The sequence below is a fragment of the Ovis aries genome, chromosome 22, assembly GCF_016772045.2.
Source record: "Ovis aries strain OAR_USU_Benz2616 breed Rambouillet chromosome 22, ARS-UI_Ramb_v3.0, whole genome shotgun sequence".
Classification (NCBI taxonomy): domain Eukaryota; kingdom Metazoa; phylum Chordata; class Mammalia; order Artiodactyla; family Bovidae; genus Ovis; species Ovis aries.
Genome location: NC_056075.1, coordinates 43,460,003 through 43,472,820, shown reverse-complemented (window position 1 = coordinate 43,472,820; position 12,818 = coordinate 43,460,003). Strand labels below are relative to the sequence as shown.

Sequence of the window (12,818 nt, the reverse complement as noted above, 5' to 3'; positions counted from 1 at the left end):
CCCTGGAGAAGGGAAAGACTACCCACTCCTGGAGAATTCCATGGACAGTCCGTGGGATCGCAAATTGTCGGACATGACTGAGTGACTTTTTCACTCTCACTTTGGTGGGGGAGTGGCAAGGTTCTAGATGAGCTTACAGAGCAGTAAATACAGGTGGTCACTTTGGGAAAATGTGATCCGCTACCTGTCATCTCACTCAGTTGTTGCAGCAACCCAGTGAGGTACCTGTTATCGCTGTCCCCCTTTTTCAGATGAGAAAACTGAGGCTCAGCTGTTTGGAGATGTGCTCAAGGGTGCGTGGTTAGGAACGCTGGAGCCAAGTCTAGCCACGTCCTTTCCTGGGCTGCCTTTTGGGACTGGATCTAGTGTCTCAGTCAAATTCTCATTCTTCTCTCTCTGCTTTGTGTTTTGTCTCCACTTGACCCGATGGACGTGAGTTTGAGTTGGTGATGGACAGGGAGGCCTGGCGTGCTGCAACTCATGGGGTTGCAAAGAGTCAGACATGACTGAGTGACTGAACTGAACTGAACTGCACTGAACTGAATGGGTACATCTGACAAGTAGCTGTGCTTCTCAATGTCCCCCCTCAACCCTGTTGGGGGTCCCTACCAGTTCCCTAATGACTGTTTAGACACCAGAGGTCTATTATTGTGGGGGAGGTGGGTAAGGATGAAGATTACAAGCTTGACTGATCACCACCAGGCCTCCTCCTACAAAATGAGATGAAGTTTGAAGGTACTTAGTAGGCAACTTGAACTTAAATCCTAAGAGGGTGGAAATAGGGTCATAATCTCTGGACTTTAAAAGATTTATTTTCTACATTACAAAAATTATTATCAGGAGTTCCCTGGTGGCCTAGTAGTTAAGATCCTGGACTTTCACTGCCTCGGCTGGAGTTCAGTCCCTGGTCGGGGAACTGAGATCCTACAAGCTGCAGGCCAAAAGAAAAAAAGTGTATTACTATGCGAATATTTTCAGTCCTGTCTTCTGCTCCGACTCTCTCCCAGCTGATGAAAGATCCCAACTCTGCCCACTGACATTTCCCTCCTCCCTTCTTAGGGAAAAAGTGGGGGGATCCGTATTGATCACAGTGTTCTGTGAAGTTTTTAAAAATAACTTTTACTGACGTATGAAATATACATGTGATATGTGTTGGTGACCACAGTGTCCACTAGCAGGAAGATGGAGTAAGGTTGTCAGAAAAAGATGGAATACTTGGTTGAACTTGAACCTCCAGGAAACAACACAAACCCTTTGCTGTGAGTGTGTCTCATGCTTCCAGGAGGGCACACGTTGTAAGCATGCGGTCTGATGGATCATCCCAAAGGGCACGCATCTGTGTAAGCAGCACCCAGATCCAGAGACAGAGCATCCAGGGTCCCCAGACATCCCTCTTGTCCCTATCCAGGAGCTGCCCATCCCCCCGTGTCCTGGCTCCTAGTATCAGGGGCGAGTTTACCTGGTTTTGGACACCGTGTAGATGGACACATCCCATCTGGATCCTCTATGGCTTCTTTTGTTTATCATCGTGTCTGTGGCACCATCCATGCACAGCAGTAGTGCATTTTGGGTAATATTGCTGAATGAGACAAACTTCTGCTAAAATATTATTTGTTGTTTATCTGAAATTCAGATTTCACTGGGTGTCCTGTATTTTACTGGGCAACCCTTTTCCATTTCCTAGGCTACCCTGGTAGCTCAGCGGTGAAGAATCCGCCTGCCGGTGCAGGAGACGCAGGTTTGATCCCTGGGTGGGGAAGATCCCTGGGTGGGGAAGATCCCCTGTAAAAGGAAGTGTCACCCCACTCCAGGGGATATCCCATGGACAGAGGAGCCTGATGGGCTACAGTCCACGGGGTCACAGAGTCAGACGCAATTTAGTGACTAAGCAACAACAAAAGGTCCATTCTCCTGTTAATGGACATTTTGAAATTTTCAGTTTGGGGCTACTATAAATACAGCTGCTATGAATATTTTAGAGCCTGACTTTTGGTGAACATATGGACTCATTTAGGTTGGGTATTTACCTAGGAGCAGAATTTCTGGGTCATAGAGAATGCATATGCCCAGAGTGATGTATACGGCCAAGAGGTGATCCAAATGGTACCAATCTATACTCCAACCAGCAGTGCGTGAAAGTCCCAGTTGCTCTGCACCCTTGCCAGTGCTTGGCATTTTCTGCTTTTTCACTGCAGTCATTCTAGGGGGTGTGTTTGGTTTTAATTTCAGTGTGGTTATCCCTGAGGGCTCCTGAAGCTGGGCCCCTTCTCACGTGCCTCCTGACTATTTGGGCTTCTCCTGTGTGAGTTGCCTGTGCTACCACATTGCCCTTTGTTTTGCTGGGCTGTCTGTCTTTTCATTATTGCTCTGTGGGCATTTCTGATAGAGCCGAGATACAAATTATTTGTCAGATTTATGTCAACTGTCTTTTCCAAGGGGCTTCCCCAGTGGCTCAGTGGTTAAGAATCCGCCTGCGCTGCAGAAGACACAGGAGACCTGGGTTCGATCCCTGGGTAGGGAAGATCCCCAGGAGGAGGGCATGGCAACCCACTCCAGTACTGTTGCCTGGAGAATCCCATGGACAAAGGAGCCTAGTGGGCTACAGTCCACGTGGTCACAAAGAGCCAGATACAACTGAAGTGGCTGAGCATGCACTCATCTTTTCCTTAGGAGTTTTGGAAAGCAGTGAGAGAGGATTTCGGGTTAGCTGCGGGTCTTGTGGGTGATTTAGAAGAACGAGGTGGAAGGAGGAGTCTGCTAAGAATTGCTCTGGCTAGTGAGCTGGATCTTCTCAAGTAGCCTTTGAGAAGCACGCGTGAGGACCACGCTGTGATTCTTTGACTCCTTACTTGTTCTGAGACTGGGCCACTTGGGACCCTTAGGTGTATTCAGATCTTGACGTAAGGATGGAGATCCTGAATTCCATTGTAGAGGGTTTATAAGGTGTCTTGGGAATTTAACCTGGGAAGGTTGGAAGCACGTTTAAGAAATTTGTGTATGTCACAGGGTAGACTCTGTTGAATGTTTTCACATCCTGAGAGGCAGAGTCATCCCTCAGAGAACAGAGATTCTTATTTTTCATTGACAGATAACCCCACCTCCCACCCCAGAACACACACTTGGTAAGAATAAAGTATACAGTATTTGAACATTGCTGCTGCTGCTGCTGCTAAGTCACTTCAGTTGTGTCCGACTCTGTGTGACCCCACAGACAGCAGCCCACCAGGCTCTACCATCCCTGGGATTCTCCAGGCAAGAACACTGGAGTGGGTTGCCATTTCCTTCTCCAGTGCAGGAAAGTGAAAAGTGAAAGCGAAGTTGCTCAGTTGTGTCCCACTCCTGGCGACCCCATAGACTGCAGCCTACCAGGCTCCTCTGTCCATGGGATTTTCCAGGCAAAAGTACTGGAGTGGGTTGCCATTGCCTTCTCTGATTTGAACACTAGTAGCATCTAAAAGGGGCTTCCCAGCTGGCACTAGGGGTAAAGAACCGGACTGCCAACGCAGGAGGTGTAAGACACAGGTTTGATCCCTGGGTTGGGAAGATCCCCTGGAGGAGGGCATGGCAACCCACTCCAGTATTCCTGTCTGGAGAATCCCATAGACAGAGAGGCCTGGGGGGCTACAGTCCATAGGGTCGCAAAGAGTCAGACACCACTGCAGTGACTTCGCATGCAGGCAGCATCTAAAAGGTCCACTTAATTCACAAATCAAGGCTACACAGCACATGATATTTATGGCAATTCTTGCTGGAGGAATTATTAAAATTTGTAAGAACTGTAAGTGCTGTCGCACAAAATGCCTCAGTCACTGGGCATAATTGATGACTTCCTCTTGGATCTATTGAATAAATTAATTTCATTGCTATACAGATGACATTAATATGCTTTTATAATTAATTTAGTTCTGAGAGCCGCTTTGGGTGCCAAGATTTCAGTGGGGGTTGAAAATGGCTCAAGGTAAAAGGAAACACATGAAGAATAATTTAGAAATCAAATAAAGAATAGCATTCTAAAAGGAAATAGCAGGCTTGGGGGATCTTGTTGTAAAGGAAACACACCAGACAACTGTTGGGAAGCAGATATTAAGCCAGGACTGTGTGTTCTTGGTGTTGCTACATTTTCCTTGGGATTCCTTGTGTCCTGAGGTGATGACAGAAGGGCATATGGGGAAAGCCTACCTTTTTCATGGGAATTGTCTCCCGCTGGAGCTTTTTGCCTATGAAGATGGTCTCAGAGCAGCGTTCTGAGGGGTTCAGGGAGGAGCATCAAATTATCAGGGATGCAGAATTTCTCAGGAAGCAGACTCCATCCCTGTGGGTTCTTTACAACTAAACAACCAAAAAATAACATTTGAAGAAGACTCTTGAGAGTCCCTTGGACTGCAAGGAGATCTAACCGCTCCATCCTAAAGGAAATCAGTCCTGAATATTCATTGGAAGGACTGATGCTAAAGCTGAAATTCCAATACTTTGGCCACCTGATGCGAATAACTGGCTCATTGGAAAAGACCCTGTTGCTGGGAAAGATTGAAGGCAGGAGGAGAAGGGGACGACAGAGGATGAGATGGTTGGATGGCCTCACCAACTCAATGCGTGAGTTTGAGTAAACTCTGGGAGTTGGTGATGGACAGGGAGGCCAGGCATGGTGCAGTCCATGGGGTCGCAAAGAATCAGATATGACTGAGCAACTGAACTGAACCAATAAGAGTCCTTTCTTCTTTCTGGGCGTGGTGCTAAATTCTTTGCATCCAGTACTTTGGACACCTGATGTGAAGAGCCGGCTCATTAGAAAAGACCCTCATGCTGGGGAGGATTGAGGGCAGGCAGAGAAGGGGATGACAGAGGATGTGATGGCTGAATGATGGCATCACTGACTCAATGGACAAGAGTTTGAGCAAACTCTGGGAGATGGTGAAGGATAGGGAAGCCTGGCATGCTGCAGCCCGTGGGGTCGCGGAGTCCGACACGACTAAGTGACTGAACAACAAATGTGCCAACAGGATTGTTTCTTTCCTCCTTAAAAAAAATCACCTTTGATTTATCACAAAATAATGCATGTTTGGAGGTTATTCTTCAGAAAGCATAGTTGAACCAATTCAGCCATGCTTTTACACCTAGGTTGTGCCATTCTCAGGGCTCTGTTTGGAGAAGGGGGTTGAAGCTGAAGCGCATAGACTGGTGGATGTTGGACCATGCAGTCTTCCCAATACTTTCCTCTTTCCTTTCAAGGACCCCCAAATGTGGAGAGGTGATTTGCTTGGAGGGAATCTTTTATGCTTCCTCCTTGCCCAAGTGCTTGAGTAAATAAAGTATTATAAGATTTAGACTCAGCCTGATTTAAAGAGTCATAGTTCATGAAAAGATCCACCAGAGTGTGATCAGTTCAGCTGCAACTGCAGGAAAGAGAAATGATCTTTATTTAATTCTGAGAAGCGTGAGGTGTGGGCTCTGCCTGCACACAGCAAATTCCTCAGGAGCTGATGTTAAACAACTGGAAAGATTACTTGGAAAAAAAGATCCCCCACCACAATTTCCCCCAATCTAATGTTTCATCAATGCGGCCAACCCTGACTGAGCACCAGCCTCATGCCAGGTCTGGGAGCGTGTTGGGGGTGCTGCGTGGTGTGTGTGTGTGTGTGTGTGTGTGTGTGTGTGTGTGTGTGTGTGTGTGTTTGTGAGAGAGACAGAGTGAGCGAGCATATGTGAATGCATGTGTAGTGAGATGTGAGTGTGGATGTGAGTGAGGGTGGTGGATGTGTGTGTATGACCATGTGTGCAATATATGTGACTTGTGTTTTGTGTGTCCATGCACGTGGGTGGTGGTGAGTATATGTGAGGATGCATGTGTAATGTCCTAACCCTCAGGACCTCAGAATGTGACTGTATTTGGAAACAGAGTCTTTAGAGAGGTAATTAGGTTAACACGAGGCCCTTGGGGTGAGTCCCGATTCATTATGAGGTATTCTTATAAGAAGAGGAGATTAGGACCCAGGCTCACAGAGGGATGGTGTGGTGACTGCAGCCATGAAATTAAAAGATGCTTGCTCCTTGGAAGGAAAGTTATGATCAACCTAGACAACATATTAAAAAGCAGAGATGTTACTTTGCCAACAAAAGTCCGTCTAGTCAAAGCTATGGTTTTTCCAGTGGTCATGTATGGATGTGAGAGTTGAACTATAAAGAAAGGTGAGTCCTAAAGAATTGATGCTTTTGAACTGTGGTGTTGGAGAAGACTCTTGAGAGTCCCTGGGACGGCAAGGAGATCCAGCCAGTCTATCCTAAAGGAGATCAGTCCTGAATATTCATTGGAAGGACTGATGCTGATGCTGAAACTCCAATACTTTGGCCACCTGATGCAAAGAGCTGACTCATTGGAAAAGACCCTGATGCTGGCAAAGATTGAGGGCAGGAGGAGAAGGGGATGACAGAGAATGAGATGGCTGGATGGCATCACCAACGCGATTACATGAACTTGAGTAAACTCCGGGAGCTGGTGAAGGACAGGGAGGCCTGGCGTGCTGCAGCCCATGGGGTCACAAAGAGTCGGACGTGACTGAGCGACTGAACTGATAGCACAGAGGGAGGTCCGTGTGAGGACTTGGGAGAAGGCAGCCGTGTACAAGCCAAAGAGACAGGCCTGAGGAGAAAACAACCCTGCCAATCAATCACCTTGATCCCAGACTCCCGGCCTCCAGAACTGCTGTGTACACTGCCAGCCTGTGGTGCTTGTTATAGCAGCCTGCGCTAATACAGGCCCGCAACCACACCACGAGTCTGGAGGCACGTCTTCTGAAGCCTGCTGACAGCCACATGCCTGGGTGTGAAAGAGAATTTCCCAGACTCGGTCGAGCCTTGAGATTTACCTGCAGGTTAGACTGATGGTTTTAGTGCTGCTCAGGGAAGACCCTGACCCAGAGGTGGACAGCTGAGGCACATCTGAATTCTTGAGCCACATCCTGTCTCTGGCTGTTTAGTTACTAAGTCATATTTGACTCTTTTTCGACCCCATGGACTATAGCTTACTAGGCTCCTCTGTCCATAGAATTCCCAGGCAAGAATACTGGAGTTGGTTACCTTTTCTTTTTCCAGGGGATCTTCCAAACCCAGGGGTGGAACCCAAGTCTCCTGCATTGGCAGGCAGATTCTTTACCACTGAGCCACCAGGGAAACCCAATTTGAATTTTTCAAGAATCACCATCTGCTTTCCTTCCGCACACATTTTGTCCTAACAGGCCCTGTGTGTGTGTGCCCAGTCGCTCAGTCGTGTCCGACTCCTTTTCGACCCCATGGACGGTAGCCTGCCAGGCTCTCCTGTCCGTGGGATTTCCCAGGCAAGAAAACAAGAGTCAGTTGTCATTTCCTTCTTCAGGGGATCTTCCCGACCCAGGGACCAAACTTGTGTCTTTTGCCTTGGTGGGCAGATTCTTTACCACTGAGCCCCCAGAACAATAACCCTTGGCTGTTTCAAATTGCTAGGTTTGCGGTAATTTGTTACACAGCAACAGAGAGCTGATATGCCTCGTCATCCTTCATGACAAGAGTGACTCTATTTTTTGGTCACGCCAAGTCACTTTTGAGGGTGAAAGGAGATTCTAAAATAATTAAAAATTTCTATATTTTGAAGATATTTATTTCTTGGCTGACATTGATTTCATTGTATCGGTATTATAAATGGTTCTATTAAAAACTATTTTCAATCATGAAATTCTTTCTACAACAAAAGTAACATGTATTCATGTACAATAGAGTAAAATAAAAAAAAACCAGTTCTTTATATTGGCTATCTGAATAGAATAAAGAAGCAGAATACTGTACTTTAATCCGCTTTGTAAGCCAGGTCTGTCTCTAACATAATTTCAACGGTATTCATTTTTTCCCCCCTAACCTAGCCTCGTCATTTAAATTATTTCTTTTTCACAAAATTTCCCGCAAGTCTTCTTCAAAGAAACACTTCGTAGTTAGTAAATCTGAAATGACTGACACCTATAATCTATTCTTTGTTGTAGACTAGAAGATTCTTAGGGCTCCTCTTGTGGCTCAGATGGTAAAGAACACGCCTGTCAATGCAGGAGACTTGGGTTTGATCCCTGGGTCTGGAGGATCCTCTGGAGAAGGAAATGGCAACCCACTCCAGTACTCCAGTATTCTTGCCTGGGAAATCCCATGGAAAGGAGCCTGGTGGATTACTGTCCATGGAGTCACAGAAGAGTCAGACATGACTTCGTGACTGAACAGAACAGAACAGATAATACTCTTAGGAGAGAATATATTTTCTCTATAGGTGCTGGGGTACCTGGTTGGCTCAGGGAAAATGAAGGATGTTCTCAGTGCTACTTTTTGGCATTAAAATGTGAAACTCATTCAGCTTAAATATTTGACCAGGTACTGTCTTTTTAACCTCTTTCCAGAATAGCTTTCTTCAACAAATATTTTAACAAGATAAACCTCATCAAACAAATTGTGATACTTTTGGACACTTCATTAAATTTAGATGCTGGAAAATAGTAGGCTTTTTCAATCTCCTGACCTTCTGGGACAGAATGTAATTTCTTCCAATTAAAAATAGAAGTTCCATCAGAAGATTTTTCTTACAAGTCAAGATATTCTGAAGTACTCTTATAGAATTTCAATATTGAGCTCTTGGTAATTAATGAGTTCCCATCCTCCCCTTAATTTTTAGGGATAAATTCCAGTGCCCTTTCATTTGCAAGCTTTGTTTTTTGATTAATATAATTCTTTCAGAGCTTCAGAAACTAAAAATCCAGGTGTTAAGTAATCAAGGTTTTCTAAATTTTTTAAACCACATGTACCCAAAGTTTGGAGGACTCCTTTACAAAAAAGTTCGATGTGATTGGGCACTTAGATTGACTTCAAAAGCTTCACCTATTCTGAAATCTGATAGAGGGCAGGCAGTGGAGAGAAAGCACAGTAAGCTATGCCAAAGCTTTTTTTTTTTTTTTTTAAACCTTTCGTCAGTGTTGTCACAAAATGTTGGCAATGGCAGCTTTTACTTAAATTGGTAGAGTGCCAGCTTTTTGGGATCCAATATGAATTATATGTGCACCATCAATAATTTCAACTAAATTTCTGCTTCATAGTTTCTTAATTTAGTAAGGATTTTTTACCATGACACTGCGTTCCACCAAAACCTATATTTATATTATCATTGCAAAACAAGTACCATTAAGCTTCAGTGTCAATTGTACAATATCCCTAATAGTCTCAGATGATGCTCAATTAATAAAGAAAACTTCCAAAAGCTTTATTCTGGGTCCGTGATTTGAATGCAAAAAGCAGAAACATTATTGGAATTAATTGATATTTCTGTCTGAGGAATCGTACGACACTGAAATAAAATTTGCATCAATTTACTATTTGTATAATTTTCCTAACAAAGTCAACATGTAAACAGTGAGAGTGTCACTTTTTGTACCTGAATATGATATTCATGTACATGAATATCAATACAGCTTGGAATTAAAAATGAATGACATTTGAGTCTTACCTTCATCAGGATGTAGAGAATGGTAAAAGAATGTCTCTCCTGAGCAAATACTAAGAAATCACTGGATTAGAAATTATATATTTTTAAAAAGCTATGGAAGACCTGGGGATGCAAAGAAGAATATTCCAGGGAGAGAGCCAGTTCTGTTTAGATGAGTGAAGATTGGTGGCTGGTTTTAAACCTGGAAGATGTTATCTAGACGGTGTATGGGTGGGCAAAGGAGTGAGTTTAAAGTTGTTTCACTGGAATATAATAAGTTAAACTTTTAATTACTGTGTAAGCCAGCCTGTGTGATTGGAATTTTGAAGAGCTTCAAATGCAAAGCTAAGTCTACTCTGTTGTAGAATTCGCATCTTAAAATATTCCTGTTTGAATTACTTTTTTATTTGCTCATTTTCTCAGGATAATATCAAAATTTTCTCAGGAGAATTTCCAAAAAGAACGCTTGGAAGCATTTTTAAATATCCCCAAACATTTATGTTGTCCCTACACAAATTAATTTTTTAAAGGTAGAATTATAAATTTAGAACTTCTTTCCTATTAAATTTTATTAAAAAAGACTCTGGGTTATCACTCTCTTGTCTTCTAGCTTCCAATATTGCTGATTAGAAGTTACATGTTAATGTGATCATAATTCCTTTGCAGATAATCTGTTTTTCTTGTCCGAAAGCTTTCAGAATCTTTTCCTTCCTCCTGGAGTTCCGTTTTCAGAATGTGTCTGGGGGTGGGTCTTTTCTCTTTCATTCTTCTTGGCACCTGGTGGATTCCATTGACGTGAAGATGTGTATGCCCCTTCAGTGCTTGGGGATGTTATTCTGGCCTTTGCATAATTTGTATTATTTTTTTACCTTTTATTTTTCCCCAGAATTCTTAATGGGAGTTTTTAGGCTGATCTCAAATGTCTTGTATTTTTTCCTTCATATTGTCCTCTATCTTGTTGATATGTATTCTGAGGGATTTTCTGAACTTCAAGTTTTCTCCTATGGAATAGTTCTAGCAATGACATTATTAAGAACTCTTTTTTTTAACCTTTTATTTTATATTGGAGTATATAGGACTTCCCTATAGCTCAAACTGTAAAGAATCTGCCTGCAGTGCAATAGACCAGGGTTCAGTCCCTGGGTTGGGAAGATCCTCTGAAGAAAGTTATGGCAATCCACTCCAGTATTCTTGCCTGGAGAATCCCATGGACAGAGGAGCCTGGCGGGCTACAGTCTGTGGGGTCATCAAGAGTTGGACATGACTAAGCGACTAACACACACACAGACACATAATTGATTAACAAGGTTGCGTTAGTTTCAGATACACAGCAAAGTGATTTCAGTTATACGTATACATATATCTTGCAGCCATGAAATTAAAAGATGCTTACTCCTTGGAAGGAAAGTTATGACCAACCTAGATAGCATATTTAAAAGCAGAGATATTACTTTGCCAACAAAGGTCCGTCTAGTCAAGGCTGTGGTTTTTCCAGTGGTCATGTATGGATGTGAGAGTTGGACTGTGAAGAAATCTGAGTGCTGAAGAATTGATGGTTTTGAACTGTGGTGTTGGAGAAGACTCTTGAGAGTCCCTTGGATTGCAAGGAGATCCAACCAGTCCATTCTAAAGGAGACCAGTCCTGGGTGTTCATTTGGAAGGACTGATGCTAATGCTGAAACTCCAATAGTTTGGCCACCTCATGCGAAGAGTTGACTCATTGGAAAAGACCATGATGCTGGGAGAGATTGGAGGCAGGAGGAGAAGGGGACAACAGACGATGAGATGGCTGGATGGCATCACCGACTCGATGCACATGAGTTTGGGTGAACTCTGGGAGTTGGTGATGGACAGGGAGTCCTGGCGTGCTGCGATTCATGGGGTCGCAAAGAGTTGGACACGAATGAACAACTGAGCTGAACTGAAACTTTTTTTGAATTATTTTCTCATTTAGGTTGTTATATAATATTGAGCACAGTTTCCTATGCTATACATTAGGTCCTTGTTGGTTATCCATTTTAAATATAGCAGTGTGTACATGTCAATTCCAAGCTCCCTAACTATCCCTTCCCTTCACCCTTCTCCCCTAGGAATCTTAAGTTGAAGGACTCTTTCTGGATCTTCAATTGCTAAGAGTCAGACACAACTGAGGGACTTCACTTTCACTTTTCACTTTCATGCATTGGAGAAGGAAATGGCAACCCACTCCAGTGTTCTTGCCTGGAGAATCCCAGGGATGGTAGAGCCTGGTGGGCTGCCGTCTATGGGGTCGCACAGAGTCGGACACGACTGAAGCGACTTAACAGCAGCAGCAGCGGTGGCAGTTGCTAAGTCGTGTCTGACTCTTTTGTGACCCTGTGGAGTGTAGCCCGCCAGGCTCCTCTGTCCATGGGATTTCCCAGGCAAGAATACTGGAGTGGGCTGCCATTTCCTCCTCCAGGGGATCTTCCTGATGCAGAGATTGAACCCACATCTCCTGCATTGGCAAGCAGACTCTTTACCACTGAGCCACCCGGGAAGCCCCAGATTGGTTTTAAATTAGTATGAATAGGTTCAAAATAGGCCTGTGGGGCTCCAATAGCCAGGCCCTTATGCACACACTCCACCACCCTCTGATGCAGGAAGGATGTACCATCATCGCGCACGGAGCTGGGGCAGAGGAAGGCCTGGGCTGGGATTAGGATGCTTGTGATCCTGGAGCTCAGACTACAGCATCAGGAGAGAGAAGGACGTGAGGCTTGAGAGAGTCTGGGATGGGAGGATGGGCAAAACCTGCCAGAAAAGAAAGCATCAAGTTGGCAGAGAGGCCAACATAGAAGCAGAGAGGTGTGTGTGTGTGTGTGTGATGGGGGAGAGCTGAGCAAGGCAGAGGGGAGAACACCCCCTGGATGCATGGAGGAGGCTGAGGTGATGTGTGGCTGGAGGGAGGGCAGAAATGCAGGCCTGAGTACCAGTGTCCAAGCTGGGGGCACAGAGGAGAGCCACCCTGCAGAGACAGGGTAAGGAGGGGTAGGGTCTGAGCTCTGGCCGCTCTGGGGCTGGAGGAGAAGGAAGAGGAGCCCTGAGTGTGTAGTATCCGCCTGTTTCTTCTTTCCTTCATTCCATCCTTCTTCCCTCCCTCCATCACACAGGCTGAAAGGCTCTGCTGTCTCAGTCTGGCTGGGCACCAGGGGCACTGCAGGTGGACAGGACTTCTCACCCCACGTTGCCGTTTTTTGCATGACCGTGGCCGGTGAGATACCCTCTGTGTCTGGAGCGAGTGACAGCCACCCAGCTGCTCTTTTGCAGTAAAGGTCACGATGCCCTGTGGCACGGGTGAGTTCATGGGTTCCTG

At 44.9% G+C, this 12,818-nt stretch overlaps 1 long non-coding RNA gene across 2 annotated transcripts in view; it reads left to right on the top strand.

The window, feature by feature from the left end:
* Nucleotides 1-12,818, top strand: part of LOC121817639 (uncharacterized) — a 33,531-nt gene that overhangs the window by 15,156 nt on the left and 5,557 nt on the right. Inside the window, exon 2 of one of the 2 annotated variants that reach the window (XR_009597997.1) lies at nt 12,616-12,799. This is a non-coding gene — a long non-coding RNA (uncharacterized LOC121817639). Of the gene's footprint in view, nt 1-12,006; nt 12,800-12,818 lie in introns of those variants that run through there. The other variant, XR_006057669.2, reaches the window with a different exon arrangement.